General features: G+C 34.3%; 1 protein-coding gene across 3 annotated transcripts in view; it reads right to left on the reverse strand.

Annotated features, from left to right (window-relative positions):
* The window catches only part of LOC115883444 (axin), an 85107-nt gene that overhangs the window by 55672 nt on the left and 5719 nt on the right, over window positions 1–23716 (reverse strand). The window contains exon 1 of one of the 3 annotated variants that reach the window (XM_030901809.1): window positions 1231–1464. The exons of the other annotated variants lie outside the window; for them this stretch is intronic. The gene's annotated coding sequence lies outside the window, so the exon portion shown is untranslated. Of the gene's footprint in view, window positions 1–1230; window positions 1465–23716 lie in introns of those variants that run through there. 3 annotated transcript variants of the gene reach the window in all.

Here is a 23716-nt window from a genome sequence, read left to right on the forward strand (position 1 = left end):
TCAATATTTACATTGCGTGCTTGTTGTTTTGGTGTACAAAAATGTCGATCGATAGCTTTGTTCGAGGAAATAGTTACGAATCCGCCCAAAAGCAAAGTTTACAAGCTAACTTCCATCGGTGATAAAAGAAGACACTCGTCAAGAAAAACGTTTCAGACGAAAAGGACATCCGAATGTAATTCTTCTATAAGTCAGTTGAGCATGAATTCCCACGACTCTTTTTGTTCGCATGCCATATTATTAGAAATATATGTGTTGTTTATAACACCTCTTTTTGGAAAACGAATTGGAAAAGAGGTTACAATCTACCTCTTACTAGGAGGGGAGAATTACCGCGACCTTACAGATCTACTGTGTACTGTGTACCCCCTTCTTGAATTATAACTCATCCTACAGTCTCAGAGCTTTAACAAAAGGCAGTATCTGAGACGGTTTTACAGAGGTTATTTCTCCATCTCGGATATCAGTCGTACCTAGGGTTCCCAACTTGAGCTTCGGCGATTCCGGGACATTTATTTTTAAGCTTTTAAATAATTGAAGCAAGACATTAAATATTAGAAAATTAAATATATTATGTGTGTAGTACACATTTTTTTAATTTCCAGGTCCCGGCCAAGGTAAAACTTTCGCCGGCACAAACTTTCTCTGATTCCTGGTTAATCCCGGCCAAACCGGGACGGTTGGGAACCCTAGTCGTACCAAGGTTTATGGCACGAATCGTTGTCGTCTCGGTGCACTCAGTGATGAGGTGTTCTGGTGTTTCTCCATTTTGCCCACAAAATCTGTATTCGCCTTGTTTTCTTAGCTTCAATCTACTGAGGTGTTTATAACACTTACCAACCAATCGTTTAATTATATCCAAGAAATATCCAAATAGCAAACTTCATATTCCCTCTAAAAGATTTCACTAACACAGTTAAGTATCCCACAATTCACAACCACTAAACCACTACAATCACAATCAGATGATGGATGCATAATGAGTACCTTCATAAAATCAAGCTAGGTGGTATACCACTCTGTAGGAGATAAAAACAGGAAGATGAGAATGAAAGGTTTCAACGTGAGCCATGCTACCTTCTTTTTAGAAACTAGGTTGAGTTGCAGTCTTTTTGGACTAACCACCAATCATGTAATGACTGAGAAAAACACAGAACTAACACGATCAAATACCTATAGAGCCAGCTCATGTTTTGTCCATTTTTCTCTTTAAACAATTCTCACACTTACCACTCTTGTTCGATTAAGTAAATCCAAGAAAAATCCAAATCATATTCCTTCTACAAGATTTCACAAACACACTATAACACAAATCACAACCACTATAATCACAATCGGACGATCGCCGTATCTTGACGAATCTTACGCGCCGAAAACGGTACTACCAAACGAAAAAGAGACCGAATCGGTACTCTTGTGGAGATGTGAAGCGACGTACCGACGATGCAGTGAGTTATTGGCGAGAGAGTCCGGTGGGTACCCTTCGAGAGGAGCGCTGCGAGGGTCAGCAACCGCGGTACCACTGAGAGCTGTGCGGGCCTCAAAGGAACGCCGGCTACCGCCGCCTTTCCGTACCCCTGCGCCCTCCGCACGCCCCTGGCAGGCAGGCCGGCCGTTCTTCGGCACCGCTGCAGCAGCGTCGAGGAAGAACGCAGTGACGTGCCGACCCTAAATCGTTTTAAGAAAATACAAGTACCTTGATAGGTCTCGATACTACAGAGAGGAATCCAGTTTCAGTGTGTCATTCGACAGTGATTTTTTCTGTTAATTGCTAAATTTTTCCTTGTCAAATCCACCTGGCTACAAGAAATATGCTCAATACTCGAGTTATTTGACTTAGAGATCTCTTGATTCATGCACTGATAAAAAAGATAGACTTGAACTAAAGTCGTCGTAGTAACAAAAATACGCTAGGAAGTACTTCATTCAAGAAACATGGCCATTTTTCCAATAGCTAAATACTCTTTTGATGAAAAATAATAACGACACGCAAAGACTATGACAAAGGACGGTATATACAATCAGTCGGCAGTCCGATCAGTCTCACGTCGCATTTCATAGGTAGCACATCATAGTACGCACGGATTTTGTTGCTTGGAATTTTCCACTTGGAATTTTGCATAATCGGATAACAAATTAGTGATCGTTATTAACATGCATTTGTCATTTTTTATGGACAAAAAAGATTCTTTAAAGAAGTTTCTGAAAAAATGGAAATTAGAGCAGTTATTTGCTATATTTGATGGTGAGAGACATTCACCTAATGCCCCTGTTTAGATAATGCATGCGTGACTATAGATAGAATAAGAATATAGGTATCGATTTTTTTGTGCAAAAATTTTAGAATTTCAAGTCGTCGTATTAAAAAATTCAAAATGTGACCAAAGCTTATAATTTTAATAATTTGTTTGCTTTACTTTGATTAATCGTGATGTAACATTTTTTTGTAATTTGTAGAGTGATGAACCACCCCAAAAAATACCAAGGAGTGAAGAAGCAGAAATAACTACCTACTATCGAGGAAAATAATATCACTTTACTTACTACAGACTAGGAAAACCTAAATTTATCAGAAAATAATATACCTCGTAATATGCCTGTATATGATGTATAGACTTCTCTTAGATCAAAATAAATTTTAGTTGAGTCAATGGTATTCGCTATTGGTTTAAGAAAAGTTTCTCTTTGATCAAGAAATGTCCCTTTTCAATCAAGAATTTTTGCATGAATCAAAGAGACTATTGTTCTTGTAGCAAGAACTTCTTTGCATATTAATTTTGGGACAAGAGTGAAATACTTTGGACAGATAGATTCTTCTATTTTCTAAAATAATTTTTTAAAGCTTATGAAAAGATAGTTAATGCTTTGGGCAAAGAAACGTCGTTCTTGGCCCTATTGAAAAGCGCCAATCTTTTGGGTCAAAGTCATATTCATTTCGACTGAGAGATCCTTTTTTTCAGTGTGTTGTCAAGATCGAAACCTTACAAGGAATGAGAAAGCCGATTCTGTGCGTTTAAATTCCGAGGAATCTTATACAGACTGTCATCCTCGATGCTGGATCTGAGATTAAGGTCGCTACCACTCTTAATAGTGGACAAGGGTATCCTTTCGCGACTCCTGAGCTCTACAACTTCAGTATGACTACCGAATCTCTCCGAAGCATGATATTTTGGTTCTTCAGCTTCACCAGAATGGCTTGTTTTTCGTAATGTCGTCTCTACTGAAGTAACGACATGCTCTAGAAAGTTGTTTTTTTACTAAAATATAGCTAATTGGCACTTCTAAAAACTGTCGTCGCGCGTCGCCGGATTTTTTGTTTTTCATTTAATTAAAAAAAAACAAAAAGTATTTTTGTGATGTCGTGGCGGATGCGCCAGGCTCCAACTAGTAATAGTATATTATTCAACGAGCATATAATGGTGGCTGTTATTCACGCGGATGAAGTTTATGACACTAGCCGCAGGCGAGTGAGTATAACGAGATAATATTAATATAAGTTTTTATTTTTAATGCCAAAAAAATATTGAACGAGTATAACGAGTGAGTAACATGGAAACAAAACATTGAAATTTTCTTTATTTTGTGCGTACAATCGCATTCCAAGCCGGTTTGGATCAAGCACAGCCCTTGTTTGGAGTTTGGATCGAGATATCCGTGGAAGCGGTGAATAATAGCGATGGGAACTATCGAATGAATTAGACTATCGAATGGTTAATGAATGAATGATTTCAACTATCGAATGGTTTTATTCGAATAAAATCATTCATTCATTTGTATACAAAAGCATATGTGACAACCTCGCCGTGCGACTAAATGGTTATCGTTGAGCCACGACTATCGAATGCTTTTGATAAATGAAATTTAGTATTCGTTTGATTTTTGTATGCGTCAGTGCATTATTAGTTCTTCCAAATTTTTATAACTTCACCGTATAAATACTGTGCTATTTTTGCGTTTACTAAAATAGTTAAAATACTAAAATAGTAGTTATTTTTTAATTTTATTTATTGACGATTGTGTGCATGTGCAGGTGGTCAAAATTTTTCCGAAAAGTTGTGTGGTTTTCCGTAGTCCGATCTTTCAATTATTTAATTTTATATGGTATATGGTCTATTTTTTAATGGGAAATTTTGAGAAGTAGCAATTTTTAAGAGAGATGAGATGAACTTAAATTAATTTTAAAAGTACATATTTGTATTTTAGATGTTTTAATAATATGAATTAGTTGAACTTAATAATCATATTAAAGTAATGTGGTTAAGTAAATGGTTATCGAACTCAAACTATGGGGTGAGAAAATTAAAATGAAAGTTTTACAGGTGCCAATTTTAAAAAAAAGTTAACGATTTTGTATTTTGTTTATGCTAATTCTCTTACATGTAGTTTTTTGCGAAGAAATATTTCATTTATTTTTTAAAGTAAATGCCAGTAAAAGTAAATATAATTTTTAAATAGAAATATGAAGCACCTAATATAAATAATTTTGATTTCTAATTTTTTATTTATATTTTCGTTCCATTACACTGCATGATTAGAAAATTAATAAATGTTTATATTTCATGATTTTAAAATTTGTTGTTAATATAACAAATTAGTTCTGTAATTATTATTATTCAATAAACCAACGTTGCCAAAAAATTTAGAGACTATATTATTTTTAAATAGGATCTAATATAAATAATTTTGACATCTAATTTGTTGTTTATATTTTGCTAATACTTAAAAAAAATATTTATATTAAATCATTTTAAATTTTGTTGTTAATAGGTATAACAAATTATTACTGTTATTATTATTTATTAAACCAGTCTTTGCTTAAAAACATTAAAAATCATTTTCTTACATCCAAAATAACAAGTATTATTGCAATGTAACAACAGGATATTAATAAAAAAAAATGCAGAATATATAGACATACTATCCCTAACTAACTAAAGCCAAACAATAATATTCTTTGCTAATATCAACTAATACCAAAATATGGCAACAGCGCCCTTCATAATGTATTTTCTGTGTAAATACTAGCACCTCAATAAAAAAAATAATGTGTCCTTATCTATATCTGACTCCGCAAAAAATCAAAGATGCCGGCTTCTTTGCCACCGACCGCTGTCGGGTTTCTCGGAAAGAAGCCTACGTCGCCGGGCGACAACTAAAATCCAGTTAATATTTTATTATAATCGATCCTGACGAATAAATGAATTTCATAAATGAATGAATTTTATAAACGAATGGTTTTTGCTGCCGAATTACTAGAATACAATATTTCAAGGCAGATGACGGATCCATTCGATAATTTTTATTCGAATAGTTTTCAACGAATGTTTTCTTACTAACTATCGAATTATTCGAATGAATTGCAACTATCGAATGTTTCGATAGTATGCATTCGATAGTTCCCACTACTAGTGAATAATGAAACCATTATTCACTCGTGAATAATGAATATTATTATTATTTCATAAACTCATGTATAATAATCAAATTATAGACGAGTCGTGTATTGTGGATAAAAAAATTAAATGTCTACCGAGTTTCGGTACGCCACTGGTGTTCTCTTTCTTTTTCCTTCTGACCCTTTCGGATCAAACTTTTTAAAATGCAGTTAATTTGACAAAGGCGCGCTAATTCTTTAAGGCAAGCCATTGGCTATAAATGCCCGACAGTTATCTGTGTACCCAAGACAATAAATTCTTAATAACATCTTCTGGTACTGCTTTATTTAATCCCCAATCCAAGAGGTAAAAGTTGTAATAAAAAAATACAACACAAATAAAATCTTGCTACTACTAAATTATTTATATATGTATTAAAAAAATAAGAATTTTGAATAGGAAAACCAGATAAAAAAATAGGAAAATCATCAGATAATTTAATGTCTCCCCGGTATTTTAGGTAAATCGAAAAGACTATGGAACATGTTTTTTTTTTGGTTTCTCTGCGTGTCCAAGGATTATTGGAAATTGTTGCGACCGTTTCCAAAATCGAAGATTTTTATTAAATTTTCTAGGAATTTTATATCCAGGTGATGCCCCCATATTGCATATTTAGAATTTTATATGACTGGACGACAAAATTCTGCAGGCACATAATTCAGACATATAGAGAGTGTTTCCAGCTTATCTGGTAAAAACAAAACGAGTAAAAAAATATTGGATATTGAAAAAATTGGCGCACGGGAGGCACGTATAGCCGCTGATACTAAAATATGTTAATAAAAAGTTGGTAGGCAGTTCTTTTAGTTTCAAAGTACAGGAATTTTTCCAATTTTGGTCAGCGGTTATTTCCCCTATCCGCCACCTGGGGTCGCGTCCGATGGGAATTTGGAGTTCTCCACAAGGATTTTCTCAAAAACGGACTACGGAAAAACGGAATATCTCAAAAACTGCGACTTTGATTTTGATGTTATTACAAATTTTGTTGCAAATATTATTCCTAATCTTAAATTAGTAGCTAGCGAAAACCGCGTTTCGTTAGCTACTGTAATTTACGAGCTACGATTTTTTTAAATTTTTAACCCCCTACCAACCTTTTTTACCTACGCTCTGTTTTTTTACATTAAGAACGTGATATTTTACGGCAGACGTAGTGTTATAATCCCGTCCTCATTTTAATTAAATTTGTAATATTAGTTTAGGAATGTCCCATCTCAAATAAAAACCTTCATACCTCTGAGGTCATAAACGACCCTACAATATTATTCTAATTGATAAGTTTTACTATTACCTTTGGGAATTTTGATCATAAATTTATATAGCTTTTGCAGACGTCTGTCTACCTAAACAATGTAATTTTAGGGCAGTGTAAGTAAGGCAGTAGGTTTTTAAACATCTGGTCTAATCATCGGCGTCTGCACCCCCCCTACTCACGCTAAAATGATAGTGTGGTTTTTAATTCTGTCAACTTTGGCGTGGTTGACAAATGACAAATCGCCTTTTGTGGATTGACTCGTTTTTGTCTTTCAGTTTTTTGTGGCTTTTTCTTTAGGTCGTTTTTTATTTTTATTAGAGTACATAATATTTAGCACCGAATAATAATATAGCAAGAAGAGTCACTCTAAATCCCGCCCTATTTTACGTTATTTCCACGTGGCTGTGTTTTTTAGCGGAAGCTCTTATTTGAAATCGGTGTTTTTTTGTACGGAGTATATTTATTAAACTTGTTACCTAGCTCTATTGGTAAAAACTTACTAAATTGAGATCATCCATCTTGACGTGATGTTCTTTTTAAAAAAAAATGTTTTTATTTGTCTATTTATTTTAATAAAAAAACGTTTATGTTCAAAAGTTAAAATTTTTAGATTATTTTGCCTCGGATTGTGCTTTTTTAGGTCATTAAGTTTGTTATTATTTTAGTTTTTGTTCTGTGTAAATAAATATACACAATTAATATATTTATGTAACATAATATGTTTGTTTATTATACGTTATCCTATTTCAAATACATACCGACCAGACTTTATACTATTTACACTTAATTCCATTCGCCGCGTCGCATTTATTTGTGAAGAAACCCCGTATTCGAACGCTCGACCCAACGGCTGCATACGACCATAAAATTTTTCCATAAAAAGAATCCGAATCTCTGGATAACTCGAAATTATTTACCCATTTAAAAGCCTTTAATCATGAAAGTGGCACTTATGGGAGTTTAAAATCGCCAAATGAAAAATTTGTTCATTTTATTTACAGACTGGAAAAATTATTTACATTAAATTTTGATGAGTTTTGCACCGAAGAAAACATTTCTCAGGCGCTGTTTGATATAAAGAAAACTATAGAATTTGACCACCCATGTGAGAAATTTCCTCTTATTTACATCATTAAATTATTTATTAGATTGAAAATATTGTATGCATTAAAGTTTACAAATAAAGATTTATATAGTCAAAAAAAGTCCGATAGAACCAATAGAAAAGTAACTATTTTGTCACATCTTTAATTAAATTTTGTTAAATAAATTAATGTTTTTATACTATAAATATCTTTTTTTTCCCTAATTTCCTACGAACTGATTAGAATTTTTTTAGAATTTAGAATGAGTGGGAGGGGGGTTAATCACTTCGATCTTACAGATCCATTGTGTCCCCCTTTCTTGAATCATAACTCATCATACAGTCCCAGGGCTTTGACAAAAGCCAGTATCTGGGACGGTTTTATAGAGGGTAGTTCTCCATCTCCAATATCAGTCGTACGAAAATTCATAGCACGAATGGTTGTCGTCTCGGCGCACTCAGTGATGAGGTGTACTGGTGTTTCCCCATCTTCCCCACAGAATCTGCATTAGCCGTTTCTTCTTAGTTTCAATCTACTGAGGTGTTCATTGAGGAGACAGTGTCCTGTTAAAAACCCCGTGACAATCCGAAGATTGTTCTTACTCAGACCCAGGAAGATCTGTGATTTTTCTTGATCATAAGCCCCTCGTGAAACTTCTTCGAGTGTCTTTGACCATTGCAAGATTTTCATTCCAGGTTGCGGATGGAATCTTCCCAAGTTCTTGAGTTCCGCCTTGAGTTGGTTACCACTTGGAAAGCAGAACGGTTCTGGTCCAGTTAGTGGAGTGTCTGCTCCTTTCCTAGCTAATTATTTGCTTTTTCATTGCCTTCTATCCCTTGGTGAGCAGGCACCCAGGGTAGGAGGACTTTGTTTCTTTGCCTAATTTATTCAGCTTCTCTATGCATTTTGACCAATTTCGAATTGATTGATACTGAGTTGATCGCCTTTAACGCTGCTTGACTATCAGATAAGATGGCTATTTCTTGTTTCCAATAGTTCCTATCTAAGATAAGTTGTACGCATCTCTCGATAGCGTAGATTTCTGCCTGTAGGATACTAGGGTAAGTGCCCATTGGTTCGGAGTAATTAGCTCTCGGCCCAAACACTCCGATCCCTGTTCCCGTATTGGTTTTGGAAGCATCAGTATACCAAGTTATGGTATGGTCTTTTAACTGCTGGGCAAGCGTTTCTTACGGTAAATTACGAACTGATATATGTGTGAGATTATATGCCTCGATACATATTGGTGCAGATTATTTTAACCCAAACAAATAATAACGCAAACTATACATTGATGCGGATTGTCTATGAACTCTTTCTGAAGGTCACAGAAACCGAAACGCGGAATTCGGTGTACTTTCGCATCTGTTATAGTTAATTTGTGACACTGCCCTGTGATGCGGTGTTCAAATTTCTGTAGTCAGTGCTCTTTGCCCTGTACGAGAATTATGATCTTTTGTTGGTCTATTTGAACTACAAAAAAATTTTCGTCGAAAAAGTAAAAAGGCAAAACGTAGATTTTGAATGCGTCCAAGTTTAAAAAGACGAGGGAACTAAAGTGGAGTAGACCTTAATACAGTTGAAGGCATTAGAAGCATTCACAGTTCCTTTCGTGACTTTAATCGATGACACCAACATATTTTGAGGAGCTGCCGTGCTTAATCGGTCCAAAAATAGTAAAAAAAAACAGAGGTGCACAACATCAGAGGTACGATTTTAGTGACTGAACGATTAATAATAACTCAACGATTTTTGGAAGTGGAAGATTTCCATTCCATAAATTCTCTTCCTTATGGTAAAGCCCAATCAACAATACTATGCCGGGTCCAGACCAAGACCACAGAAAGTGAACACGATTTTTGATATAAGTTACTTTGACAGATCTAAAAATGAACTGTAAAAGATTTTTTAAATTCACCCCCGAGGAGGGGTGAAATACGTAAATAACGTAATTTTTCGCAATTTCGGAGAAACAGTAAAGACTAGAAAAAAAATTTAAATAAAAGTTGCAGAGTGTAATTTTATATAAAAATGATTTTTATACTTTTTTTGCTCAAATCAACAATAACCGAGATAGGGGGGGGGGCTAGAAGCTAGGGGATGATAGTAGAAATTTAAAAAAGATCATAAGTTGCTGAAAAATTCATATTTTCTCTCAATTTGCTCGAAAATTATAAACTTCAATTCAGATTCTTTTAAATTCACCCCCGGGAAGGAGTGAAAAATTATAGTGCTTTTTTTCAAATTTTGGGAAAGTGACCAGGATTAGAAAGAAAAAATCCAACTAAAAGTCGTAGAGCGTCAAGTTCTCCATTAAAATGTCATTACTTTTTTTGCTCAAATCAAAATTAACCAAGATAGGGGGATTAGAAGCTAGTGGATGATAGTGGAAATTCTAAAAAATTAATTTATAAAATAAGTTTTTTTTTAATTTGCTCAGAAAATTATAAACTTTAATTGTAGAGACAAATGTTTTTAATTGTTTGTAACAAAGGTATAAATTAAAAATTTCATTTTAAAACTAAACCAGCTTTCCTCGATAAAATTATTTTTTTACGAATTCTGTAATTACTTCATAAATTTACCGTACGCGTTAGATGTTTGTTTACTTGTCATCTTCAAATAGGTATAAAATAATGGAAAAATATTTTTTGGAGCGACAGATTTGCAATTAATTTTAAGTACCTAGGTACCTTTCGCGCATGAGTCAATCTGTCCAATGGGCTTCTGTGAAGAATCTGAATTGAAGTATATAACTTTCGAGAAAATTGAAAGAAAATGTTTAATATATGAATTTTTCAGCAACTTGTGATTTTTTTAATTAAAAATGTAAAATTTGACGCTCTACAACTTCTATTTGAACTTTTTTTTCTAGTCCTTACCGTTTCTCCGAAATTGCGAAAAAATACTTTATTTACGTATTTCACCCCTTCTCGGGGGTGAATTTAAAAATCTTATACAGTTCGTTTTTAGATCTGTCGAAGTAACTTATATCAAAAATTCAAGTTTTCCCAAACATTCGTATTTGAAGGCCTATTTTCTTGGACTACTAAGTTCTAACAACATTTTTACTTTTCTCCAAAAATCTACATACATATATAAAATGCTAATGTTTATCTGTGTCGTCTCTAATGAAGTAACGACTTGCTCTAGAAAGTTGCTTTTTTTACTTAAAGATAGCTAATTGGCTCTTCTAAAAACTGTCGTCGCTGGATTTTTTGTTTTTCATTTAATTAAAAAAAATAAAAAAAAAATTTTCCCTGATGTCGTGGCGAATGCGCCAAGCTTCAACTAGTTAGGAATAAACTGCGTGATCAAATGTTCGAGTCCCCAAAAGATGCAGCCATCGCGTTCAAAAACGCAATTTTACAGAGTTTGGAGTAGTTGGAGTTTTATGTTATGATTCCTCGGGTGATCATCATTATTTGGAATCCTCAATCTAATTTCTATCCTCAGCACTATTTTCCACAAGCTTTGTGATTCCAAGTCTGAATCCAGCTTCACAGTGCGCTCGAACTCCGAAGCCAGCTTTCCACCGTCAGATACTATTATACGGGTCCATTCGGCAACAGGTGAGAACGTCGTCGGGCCGGCTGCTGCCGCTGCCTCGATTACCCGCGGCCGCGGACAGGGAGGCGAGGGGGGCGGACCTCCCTCGAGGCCGATGCCGCGCCGCCTCTGTCTAGATCAAAGGCGCCGCCGACGGTGGCGTCAAACGTCGGCGGCGATGGCACAGACGACGCAGATGGAAGGCGCGGCGGACAGAGACGCGGGGCAAGAGAGAGCGGGAATTATCGCGGAACCGGGCCCGTTGCTGCGGGTCTCGGCCCGCTCTTTGACCGACACCGCCGACGATGCCAAGGTGCGCCAAGACAGATCCCTTTGTACGATTTGTCGTACTGAAAAACGTATCACTGTGTTACGGGTGTCCCACTAATACCGGGACCACACCAAACTGTGCAACAAATCCGGCAGCCTGTGACGCTGCCAAAAGTCGTAAAAAATGTCTATACCTACATATGTGACGGATTCATCTCTCCAAAAAAATCCTATATGGTATTTCGCCACTGCAAGAAAATCTACAAAATAAAATAGTTATTTTTGGTAAACACTGCTGCTTTAATCCAACGGAGAGTCAGCAGTTAGGTTTACTGATAAACAAATTTGCCCAACGAACAATAAAATTCTTAACGTTTCGGAAAGTTTATCTCTTTCCGTCGTCGGAAGCAAAAAAACAAACAATAAAGAAAAAAACTCTTTAAACTATTTAAAATCAAAGATCATTTCTTTAAAATCAAAGAAACTCTTAAATTAGAACATTTAAAAAAAGAACATAAAGCTTATTTAAGAAAGGGCGACTTTCATAAATCTAAGATTTGTCAGCATTCATGAGACAGAGGGCACAGAATAGATTTTAACAACGCAAAAAGTATTATGAAAGAAGCGATAGCCTTTAAAAGAAAAATAAAAAAGTTTTTTTTAATACAATCTAATAAAAATAAATGCATTGCCCATGCATCCGTAGATGATAGTGATGTATGGCAATCGCTTCTTTGATTTTAAAGAACATAACATAAATAAACATAATATACGTAAAAATTAAAAACAAATTAAAAATAGTCATATAGAAAGTTTGAAGCTTTTGGGTTTTACCTTATTAAATAATTGTTATCAGGTAATAATTGTTAATTTTCAAGTTTAACTTGAGATAGTGTCATTTTAACAGAACGTCAACGATTTTTGTAGACGTACCATATCTGTTTTTTTTATCTCAAAACTACCTACCAACTTTTTATTAACATATTTTAGTATGGGCGGCTATACGTGCCTCCCGGCGCCAATTTTTTTGTTTTCGACGACGGAAAGATACAAACTCTCCGAAACGTTAAGTATTTTTTTCTTCGTTAGACAAATTTGTTTATCAGTAACAGGGCCGTCCTTAGACAGTTGGCCGCCTGGAGCAAGCCCGAAAAAATGCGCCCCCCCCCTCCTACAGACAATCGTTTTTTTATTAGTGCGAAGTTTGATCCGAAGAATCAGGTGTAAAAAAATTTATGAAAGTTGCGCCACAGATGGTAAGAAATATTATCAACCGCTTTCCTTAAATATTGTAAGATTTTCAGAATTGGCATTTAAATTTTGTATTTAAAAGGAGCGTCACATGGTACCTAACAAGAATAAAAAAACATTATAAAGTACATTAGCCAAACTAACACCTAAAACTAGATAATATAAATTATTAAAACAAAATTCGTAATAAATACATAGACATAATCCTGAGAAACAAAATTCCTAACATGGACAAAACTAAAACTTTTTTCTTGCTTTTTTTTTCGGCAAACTCTGAAATAAAATCGTCGATGTTTAGACTGTTCGCTATTTCGTGCTTAATAGATATTAAAGATAATCCACTTAATCGTTCTTGTGTCATACTACTTGATCTCAGGTAATTCTCAATTATTTTGAGTTTAGAAAAAACTTCTCTCTCCGGTTGCCACTGAAACCGGTAATGTTAATAAGATTCTTATGGAGATGTAAATATTTGGAAAGTTTTCAATCAGATCGTAAATTTTTAAATATTTTAGTGTTTGTTTTAGATAACTGAAGTTTTCGGCATTATCTGGTGGTATTAGAGCAATTAGTGGTAAAATCTCGTCCCGAAGCTCTAGGCCATTAATAATATCATGTTTGTCTCCGTCCGTTAAATAGAGATGAAGATCCATAAAATGCTTTGTTATTTCCTCTCGGTTGATATTCCTGAGAACTGCGAAGTCGTATAAAAACGAAAAATAGTCCGAATGAGCTTTTAACAGGTCAAACCTTTCCTGGAGAGCCTAATGGATTGTATCCAGGGCAACAAAAAAAAAATCGATTTTAAACTTTTCCTGTGGATCTAGAATTGGCTCATCCACTGATTCATACAAAAACTGCCTCGATTTTTTTCTGGGACGAGCTCTAATGCCGTTAGTAAAAACTGCTTCAATTTCCAGCTCTTCTGCCAGCCCTCCAGCATCTACTAATATTTCTCTAAAATGGTCGTCAGTCCTTATTTTGACAAAATAGTCGTCGATAGCTTTTAGAGCTTTTGTGGACTCAATGATGTCGAGTTTTTAATTCTGAAGCAGTATACTAGTTGCATTTATACTGTTGGAAATTTCGTAAAATGACCATTTTTCCAAAATGTAGTACTGACGTACCGAATTTGGTGAAAATGTACCGAATTCAGTACAATTGTACCGAAACGGCCACCCTCAAATTTGGCCGCCTGGAACAACTGCTCCTCTGCTCCACCCCTCAGGACGGCCCTGTCAGTAAACCTAACTGCGGACAGTCTCCGGTGGATTAACGCCAGCAGTGTTTCCTAAAAATTACTATTTTATTTTGTAGATTTTCTTGCAGTAGTGAAATACTCAAATAGGATTTTTTGGAGTGGTAAAAGTCGGCGAGTCAAGTTGCAGAAATTGCTGCAGTTGTTTCCTTTCAGAAATGGATAAAGAAAAAAACAGTATAGAACCGGAGTGGAATGAAAAAAGTCATATTATTGATTATTTACTATAAAGAAGTTGTCAATTTATGGAATCCTAAAAATGAATATTACAAAAATAAAAATAAGTGGCATGATTCACTGATGTCAATATCAGACGCTTTGCAAATTTAAGTCAGAAATTAAAGGTAAAGCAAGACATCATCATTTTCGTACATGGCAAAGAACACCAACGACAGAAAGTTGCTCATCGCTGCACACGGCAGTGGTCCATGAACACGGGGATACTTCGGATAAACTTATTTATTTAGTACGTTAAAGAATCGACAGTAGTACATAAATTTTCCAAAACACAACCATGGCCACTCAAACCGACTCCACTGTCTGTCTTGTTCTTGTTCGGTCTCTCGGCTCTTCTTTGGACCGATCCTCTTTTTTTATTCTCCGGGAAAAAAAAGACGACCGTTTGTCGAATACAAACTGATTTTTAAGAAGTTTCCACTTATAGATGTACGAAAAAATAAGTGAATGTTTGATCAATTGTTTTTCGTCCAAAAAATGGATAATTATAGTTTCTTTCCACAAATACACATAATATTATGTTCTTGATGTCAAGGCTGGTCTAGATGGTAGATTGTATAGGAGGATAGAATTTAATCACCGCGACCTTATGGATCTACTGTGTCCCCCTTTTTTGCCAGTATCTGTGACGGTTTTACAGAGATTGGTTCTCTATCTTCGATAACAGTCGTACCAAAGTTTATGGCACGAACGGTTGTCGTCTCGGCGCAATCAGTGATGAGATGGTCCCATTTTCTCCACAGAATCTGCATTCACCATTGTTTCTTAAGCTGCGTCCACATTGGTCGCGAGTAGGCCGAACGAACACGTGAAACACAAAAAGCACGGCAAACAGTCGGAGCGAGATGTTCGCGGCGCTCGCAACGCTCGCGGTGCTCCACGTGCTTACGATCGCATAATATGCCTGTTTCGACTGTCGCGGTACATCAAAGAGACGCTTTGGAGCCATGCGAGCACACTTTACGGCGCACATTGGGCCAGAAACAACTTAAAATGTGGAATAATTCAAAAAAATAAAATTGAGAAAACCCCTTTATGTTTAATTAATAATATTTAAGAAAACTCTAGAGAATCATCAAATAATAAAATAACTGACATAGATTACCATGGTACGTGTATGTGCACTGAAAACGTCGAAACGTGGTTTATGTTATTCCGCTTATGCAAAGATTTTGTTTACAAAGTACAAAGTGATTCCAAATATTTTAGAAGTTTGTGGCAGGTTTACAACGGGTGATACAAGTACTGTTAAGTTTATTTTATTTATATGTACTTAATTTTAAACAATATGTAACATTATGATCAGGGTTTAATGTAAAAAACGTATCATTATAATATACTGATTGTTTTTCTTTTTTAAAAATATAGAAAAATAATCCTCAAAGGGCCAGGTGTCTGGGTTATGTTTTTATTTCCTCAAATAGTGTAGTTTTCAAAATTAAATAGAGTTACTGCGACTTTTTGCGACTTCGTAAGATATGAACAATTATGTACATCAATACTATACAAAACACTGTTTGTATTAGCTGTAACTGGGAATAATTTCCATTCCCATTTTTTTGTATCTATACTATTTTGGAGTGAATTAAACTTAAGAAATCGATAGAACATCAAAAATAATGAAAAAGGTTCCTATAAACATGTGTCCGGATCCGGAAATGCTTGCATATACGTTTCGAGATTCAGGGTGCCAAAATTTTATTTTTACTTTCGTTTTCATTGTCTAATTTCCTACATAATTTCGATATTTAGATGAAAATTGGTATCTAGGAGTTTTTTGACGTATAACATGCATCGATTATTTCAAATCCAAATAGAAATATTATACAAGGTCTTACAAAAAAGTCACGAAACTTTAAATGAATGAAAATATATGTAGGCGGTGTTCCCCTCAAGTAAGAGTAAAATTAGGATAAAATTTAAATTTCTTATGTCAAAAAACCTCTAGATGCCAATTTTCATCTAAATATTGAAATTATATAGAAAATTAGGCGAAAAAAATAGAAATACAAATACAACTTTGACACCCTGTATCTCGAAAACTATGCATTTCCGGACACATGTTTAGAGAAACTTTTTCATTATTTTTGATGTTCTATTTATTCCTTAAGTTTGAATTGCCAAGTCTAAAACACCCTGTATATCGATTAACCTTTAGTCTGCTCTATATAAAATGTTTAATTTAAGTGTTATTAATAAAAACTAACGATTTAAAAAAATATATTTGTTCATTTAATACGTAATTTTAGCCTAAAAAGTTCATCAGGAATGATACACAAGTTTTTCAATATTATTGGTTCATTAGAGCCCACTGGGCGGCGCCGGCGCGGCGGTTCGAAGCTGTTTGCGTTGTTTGTTAAGTTTTTAGTTTGGTTTCATTCATAGAATTCGGTATTTACTGCAGTATGATGACACTACCATGATTTTTCTTATTTTATTTTGTTCAGAATTACAAGGTATTGGTTATGGCCAATCTCTATTTAACTCTTTCTTTAACAGGAATACACTTACTAAAAGTGTATTTTTCCTTTCTATACGAGGGCCAACTAAGTTAATAAGTTTCAAAATCAGTAGCGGATATGCGATAAAAAATCTTAAAAAACATTCTGTCTGTTTGTAAATCGCGTAGATGTTTACTTTCACTGTGCTGTGATCTACTTTTGAAATTATTAGACATCCAACACCGCCTTTTTTTCTCTTTGTCTCCTTCGTTTTGCAATAATGATCGCACTAGCAGCCGCTATTAAAAATACTTCGGTATCATCCATGTCCAAACAGCACGAACGCAAACACTAGATTACAATGTGGACGCCGTTGCTTGCGAGCCAAAAGATCTTGAGAAACACGACAAACAGGAAGTGCAAGCAACGCAAGCACAATCAGAAGCAAGAGCGCGAGCAGGATCACGAGCAATGTGGACGCACCTTTAGCGATCTACTGAGGTGTTGATTGAGGAAACAGTGTCATGTTAAAAACCCCTTTCATAATCCGAATATTGGTCTAACTTAAATGAAGGAAATTTCAATGAATTTGAAATTTCCTTGATTTTTCTCGGTCGTATGTATTTGATAAAATCAATAGAAGTCCAAAATCAATAGTGAATCATCTTTGCCTTACAATTTTATACACATAATTTAATGCTTCACACAAGATATAGGTAAACATAAAATTAGCTAAATATAAAGCTGTTATTAGCGTTCAAGTTCCTTCAAGCCTGTCACCTGTTGTTAAGGAACTATTAAATAAATAGCGGGCTTGGTTACGATATGTATGGGCGATTCTCCTTTAACTGTTACTTTTTTGGTAATTTTCCTCAAGTCCAGAAGTTGATCTCTACCGTGTTCAATTAACGTTGAGTCAAAGTTGGTTAAGAAATGACTCGAGAAGCTGAACAAATTCTGCTTTCCAAGTGGAAACCAACTTAAAGCGAAATTCAAGAATCTGGAAAAGTCATCCTTAACCTAGCCAAAGATTTTCCTTGATATAAGTAGGAACAAACTTCGGACTGTCACGGGTTTTCTCCCCAACGAATACCTCAGTAGATTGGAACTAAGTAACAACGGCGAATGCAAATTCTGTGGGAAAATGGGGAAACACCAGAACATCTCATCACTGAGTGTGCCGAGACAACCATTCTTGCCATAATCTTTGGTACGACTGGATATAATAATAATACTAATAAAATGGTCTTTATTTCATGAAAAAAAAACATATTACAAGTAATGCAAATGCATTAAGTAAATGTATTAAGTAGAGTGGCAAAGTTTAGCTTTGCTATTATTACACTTAACCACTTGTACTTAATAGATGTTAGATATCACACATAAATAGTGTTGCACAAGAGTCTTGAAAAAGTCTTGCAAGACCAAGACTCTTGCAAGAAATTCAAGACAAGACTTTCAAAATTTCTCGTCTTGAATTTCAAGACAAGACAAGACTTTAATATGCAAGAAACTTCAAGAGTCTTGCAAGATTTCTTGAAAGTTAGAAATGATTATAAAAAAAACTAACGGTAGTTGAAACTAATGGTGGGTTCGTGGAGCACGCTATTTGCGCTATTCGGTACTACTTTTCATGCACGAAATTGCTCCGCGAACAAAAAGTAGTATCAAATAGCGCAAATAGTACACTAGCATGACCTTTCCGCACAACAAGCGGGTAACCAAAATAGAACATAATAACCTAACAAGAATTAACAACTAGAAATGAATGCAGAAGGTTAGATACGAAATAAAAACCCAAAACCCACAAATCGATACTTATTCAGCTTTTATTTGGTAATGGCTCCTGTTTCGTCAAACGGGCGAGTTGACGTGTAGTTCGTTTGCGGTCCGTTAAGATTGTTTTTACTAAAATTAGCATAGTTGTTGTGCATTTTTCCGTATTACATTTTGTATACGACGCCTTCTATGAAATAAAATATAGAAATATTATTACCTTTTTGTTAGAATGTAAAATTTTTCAAGACAACAAATTTCAAGAGTCTTGCAAGACAAGACAAGACTTTGCCATTCAAGAAATCTGCAAGACAAGACTTTGAAAATGTCTTGTCTTGAATTTCAAGATAAGACAAGAAAATGAGATTTTCAAGACAAGAATTCTTGTCTTGTGCAACACTACACATTAATAATCAAAAACTACTACTAAGTTTGATTGATTTTTGGTTACAAATAATAATATATAATAAAAATTATAAAAATGTAGAATTATAAAAACTAAAAAGAAAATAAAATACAATATTCAGAAATCGAGATATCAAAAAAAAACAATAATACCAAAAAAGACACATGCAATGGAAGTAATAATTAACATAATTATCTGCCTATATGTAACGCTTTAATTTTTTTCGAAATCCGGCCACTGATAATTGTTTGACATCATTAGAAATATTATTCTAAAATTTAGGCGCAGTATAACTAAAACAGCGATGAAAAAAGGAAGTGCGATGTTTCACAGTGTACAATAGAGATCCTAATAATAATATGTCTAATATTCAAATTATGAAGTTCGTGTCTACAAATAAGTTTCTCCCTCAAATATTCTGGCTTTGAAGTTGTTATTATTTTGTGAATAAGAACTAATGCGTGATACTCAGTAAGGCTTGACAGTTTTAGCCAAGACAATTCAGTATAATTATGAGAAACATGATCAAAGCGCTTAATAATAATAATAATAAAAATATTTATTTCAAAATGATCTAAATATGTACAATAAAATTACAAATATATAGACATATTGAAATATTGTCAGCGGTGAAGAGACTTTTATATTAAGAATTCATTGATTGAATAGGGTTCCAATTCAATTAAGAGTTTTTTCAACTATTTCTTATAGGTTTCTTGACTTTCGATTGCTCTTATGTCTTCAGGGAGGCTATTGTAAAACTTTACACACATGTATACTGGATTTTTTTCAGTCAGGGTGAGACGATGTGAGGGGGACTTGGCATCACTGGACATTGTTTGGTATTCATGAGATTTTTCCATTTCAAATAGGGACTTATGTTTGAAGATGAATATTAAACACTCATATATATAAAGAGCTGGAAGCGTCATAATTCCGAAGGATTTAAAGTGTCCTCGACAGCTTTCTCTGTACTGAAGTTTCTTTATAAGTCTTATAATTCTTTTCTGAATCACAAAAATTTTTGCAGTTTCTGAATTTGATCCCCAGAGAATAATTCCATATCTCAGCAGTGCCTCAAAATTTCCACAGTATAGTGTTTTCATTGAGTCTGGGTTCACATAACTTGACACAATTCTCAGACCGTAGGAAATTGTGCCAAGTCTCAAGCATAGCTTATAAATATGTTGGGTCCACTTTAAGTGCTCGTCTATGTAAATACCAAGAAATTGCATTCACCACCAAGGCTGACATCCATTTCTCCAATTTTCAAATTGCTCGCTAATTCAATTTTCTTCTGTTGTGTTCGAAAAATTAGTGTATTAGTTTTTTCTTTATTTAGCATTAGTCTATTTGCATCAAACCATTCCTCTACTCTTATGAAAGCCTTGCTGCCATTCTCCTTCAGAATATCTTGTGTTGTTCCGTGAGTAAGTATATTAGTGTCATCTGCATAGCATGTAAGGCTAAAATTTGCATTTCTTGTTGTTTGACTAATATCGTTTAAGTAGATGATAAAAAGTAGTGGCCCAATGATACTGCCTTGAGGTATACCAATATTCAATTTTTGTATACTGGACTTACTAATCTTTTCGTCTTTTCTCACAATAACTTGTTGTTCTCTATTTGTCAAGTATGATGTAATCCATTTGAGTGCTGGACCTCTTATTCCATATTTTTCGAGTTTTATTAGTAGTAAATGGTGGTCTAAAGAGTCATATGCTTTTGATAAATCAAGAAATATACCCACTGCCAGATCTTTATTTTCCAGATGTTGTATTATTGATGTAGTGAAATCGAACAATGCAGTAATGGTACCTTTCTCCTTCAAATACCCATGTTGTATATTCTGAAACAGTTTACAACTATTCATGAAAGTTAATATTCTGTTTGCAACTATTGTTTCAAATACTTTTGAAAAGCTTGGCAGTAAGCTAATTGGTCTATAATTATTCAAATCAGAGTGATCTCCTTTTTTGTAGATTGGTTTAATAAATGCCAACTTCAGCCTGTCTGGGAAGATCCCATATTTTAGCGAATTGTTAATGATATAGCACAAGATATCATCAACATATTTCAAACAGAATTTTACTATAGATGTTGGAACCTCGTCCACACCGCTGCTATGTTTATTTTTTAGACTTTGACCAATTTTTTGAATTTCCTCTATATTCACAGATTTCAGTCGCATTGACTCATTGTTCTCACTTATGTTACAGATGAATGGTACTTTCCTAATACTGGACAATATATTTGGCACAACACTGATTAAGTGATTGTTGAATTCATTTGCTAGAACTAGTGGGTCTTGATCTATAAAACAATCATCCTTTGGGGAATTTTTACCAGTTGTTTCCTTGCAGATTGACCATAAACACTTCATTTTGTTATCAGATGATTTCACTCTTGCGTCATACTTGTTAGCTTTTTCCTTAACTAATAATCTGTCATATTCTTTCTTTGTGGCTCTGTAAATATCTTTATATTGATCGTTATATCTTGATAGCATTAGTAGTGTGTCTAATCTCTCTTTGCATTCTGTTATTTCCTTACTTTTGTATATTGATGTTTTCTTTCTTGTTTTATACACAGGTTTAAGTGGAAAGTGTTCCTCTCTGAAAGTTCTTTTGAAGTTTTGATAACCTATTTCTTTTTTAATATGGATTGTAACTTGTTGAGCAGTGTGGTCTGATATATGGTTGATTAGCACACAAGCTTCATAATCTTCCTTATTTGTAAAGATGTTGTCAATACAACTACCTCCAGTGTTTGTAATTCTAGTATTTTCAAAAATTGTTCTTTTTAAATTGAAAGAACACATTATGGACAGAACGTCTAGTGCATTGCTGCTTTCTTCAATGAAATTTATGTTAAAATCACCTGCTAGAAATATTGAGTCCAAATATAAATCTAACACAATTATTTTGCATTAATTGCAATCGATTTTTTGTTTGAACATCCAAAAATGGAAAGTATACCACGTTGCAATGTCACTCTTTACACAATAAGAGATTCGCACAGCTTTTTTCGCAGTTTGTAATTTAGAATAAATTTATTTGAATACAATAATCTGAGCTTTATGTACATTTTTCTAAGCAGGTTTTTAACATGGCCAGTAAAACTTAATTTTGAGTCCATGGTCAAGCCCAGTATCTTAACCGAATCAGAAAATTTTAAATTAACTTGTCCGATTTTTAAATTGAGCAACTCTCCAACTCTATATCTCTCACTTTCTGAACAAAATAGAATTATGCTATTCATATTTAGTAAAAGATTATGCTTTTCAGAAAATGCACGCACCCTTTCAATGTCACTGTTGAGCGCCTCTGTGGCGTAATTTATATCATCCGGAAAGAAATAATGACCTAATTGTGTATCATCCGCAAAAGAATGAACCTCCGAGTTATCAACAAAACAAGGCAGATCAGAAACATATATCAAAAATAGTAAAGGCCCTTAAACGGACCCTTGTGGCATCCCAGAATTAACCTGTTTCAAATCAGAAAACGCGTTCTTCCACTGAACACATTGCAACCTGCTAGACAGATATGATATAAAAAATGAGACCGATTTATTGTCAAAACCGTAATATTTTAATTTAGCCAATAAAAGATTGTGATTTATTTTGTCAAACGCTTTTGAATAATCTATAGAAACAAGTGCTACAGCCATTCTTTTGTCTAAAGCTCTGACAATATTATCCGTTTTTTCCCAAAAAAAAACAGCAATCCTTGAAATTTTGAAAACTGTTTTGATGGTATCTTGGTGAACATCCCAAAGTGAAATTTTGCCCCAATTTAACCGTGTTCGTATCTATTAGGGATTACCGTGTTCGTATCTATTATCTATTACCGAATTTGTAGCACCCTGTATTTCGATAGCATGACATTTATCTTCTATTTATGAAATTCCTAATTGCTTTTGGCGTAAATATAGATATTTATCAGTTTATTTTTGTTAGTTACCGAGGACATAAAAATTAGAATTATAAGGGAATCCCCCATATCTGCGAACGGCTCTCTCCGTTCCGCGTTTGTCGGCGTACATCAAAAACACCGTGCTCGCACACACTCTCGCAGCGATATCTGAAAATTTAAAGGCTTTTCGTATAAAATAGAATTTAGTAAATACGCGCGGCGCGGAAAGGATGTCGGCTCGCTTTGATCTTTCGCCGTTCGTTTCGCGCCGCCACGGCCTTGACACTGACTGACGGACCTACGCCATATACAGGGTGAACCAAATTATATAATATAAAGGGTGGTCCGAACTGTATTACGGAAACTTTGGCAGCATATTCTGCACATAAAAATAAGTAATAAAGCTCGTATAAATGTCCTAAAATGCTTATATAGTTTTGGATATACAGGATGTTGAAGTTTCATTTTATTTCGATTTTTTCACTTATAATATCACAAGAGCTTAAATTATTTTCGGAAATTTTTTTGAGGGCACGAATATTTTACACGACTCGGGATAATTTTCCTAAAATATTCGTGCCCGAAAGAAAATTTCCAGGAATAATTTAAGCTTGCGTGGTATTCGGTAAGAAAATTTCACACCTAAATTTGAAAAAAAATATTAATCCAACATGACATTTTAAAATAATTTCAATTTGTTAAGTTGGCCAAGGTATTGATGTTTTTGACATATTATGTGTTTTGTCATTTTTGTTTGCGATTCTGTCATTAAGCTATTACTAGTTTTAAAACGTCTGTACGTAGAGTAAGAAGTGTATAGCGAAATGTCGCGATTT

This window comes from Sitophilus oryzae, unplaced genomic scaffold (assembly GCF_002938485.1).
Source record: "Sitophilus oryzae breed Bouriz unplaced genomic scaffold, Soryzae_2.0 scaffold_1902_pilon_pilon, whole genome shotgun sequence".
NCBI lineage: Eukaryota > Metazoa > Arthropoda > Insecta > Coleoptera > Curculionidae > Sitophilus > Sitophilus oryzae.